The following is a 1,610-nucleotide window of genomic DNA, read 5'->3' on the forward strand; positions in this document are numbered from 1 at the left end:
GATAAGGGCGGTGATATTTCTCTAATAAATTTAATATGTCTTGTGAGGAACACTGGGTTATTCAAGAATGTATTAATCCACACACTCTTAAAAATTGGTTTATTCGAAAGAAAGAATATAACTTTCCTTGAAATGATTAATGATATGCTATTACATGTTAAGTTGAAATATAATTTGTGAGGTGAAGCATTACTTGCAGCATATCATATCCTTAATTGAAATTCATATGAAAAAAGAATAAAATATCTCCATATCAAATATGGAAAGGTAGAAAACCAAATATTTGTCATTGCAAAGTGTGACGGTGCCTTGCTTATTGCAAAAGCAAAAATTCTAATAGGACCAAGTTGGATCCAAGAGCCATTAAATATGTTTTTATTGGCTATGATTCTCATATCAAAGATTATAGATTATTGGACTCGGAGTCTAATGTAATCATTGAATCTAGAGATGTTGAATTCTTTGACAATTTATTACATAGAGTTAATAATTCTCAAGAACTCATCATGATAGAAGAATCTCCAAAAGAGACATCTTCAAGGGTTGTTGAGCACCCCATATTTCCTAGAGGAGGCCAACGACTTAAAGAGTTAGAATTAATTGAGACTTGATCTCAAGTTGATTATTTCTACCTAGATAGTCGAAGGAGACCATGAACAAGTCATTAGAAAAAATCCTATTGTTCTTCAATTTGAAGATGACCCTAAGACCTACCAAGAAGTTATATCTTCAAGAGACTTGGCTATTTGGAAAGAGCCAATAAAAGATGAAATGAATCCAATAATAGCTAACCATACTTTGGAATTGATTGACCTTCCACAAGGTTCTAAACCAATTGGGTGCAACTGGGTATTTCGAAGGAAGTACCACATCGATGGCACATTACAAATCATTAAGGCTAGATTAGTAGCCAAGGATTTTAGACAAAAAGAATGAATCAATTATTTTGACACTTCTGCACCGGTTTCTAAGACAACCTCAATTAAAGTTCTATTTGCACTATCATCAATATATGACATTTATGTTCAGCAAATGATGTCAAGAAGACATTCATAAATGGCAACCTCGATGAGGAGGTCTATTTGGAACAACCGGAGGGTTTTATTCTAAAAGAAAACAAACATAAGGTGTGCAAGCTTATTCGATCATTATATGGTTTAAAACAAATACCAAAACAATTGCATGAGAAGCTTGATTTAGTCATTGTTTCTAATAGTTTTAGACATAACAATTGAGACAAGTGCTTATACTCTAAAACTTGTGATAAGTTTATAATCTTAGTATGTCTATATGTTAAAGATATGTTGATTTTAAGAAATAACATGAAAGATGTCTCGGAAACAAAGAGGAATCTTTCTTTCACATTTCAACTGAAGGAATTTGGAGAGGTCGATACCATCGTAGGTATCAAAGTTAGAAGAAATAATGGTGGCTATGTCTTAAGTCAATCACACTATGTACAAAAGGTGATTGGCAAATTTAGTTACCTTAAAATCAAGGAGGCAAATACACCATTTGACACAAGTGCAAAACTTAAAAAGAATGAAGAAATAATGGTGGCTTAAAAAAAGTATGCAAGTGCAATAGGAAGCTTAATGTATGTCACACAT

Source organism: Humulus lupulus, chromosome 1 (genome assembly GCF_963169125.1).
Source record: "Humulus lupulus chromosome 1, drHumLupu1.1, whole genome shotgun sequence".
Taxonomy (NCBI): Eukaryota; Viridiplantae; Streptophyta; class Magnoliopsida; order Rosales; family Cannabaceae; genus Humulus; species Humulus lupulus.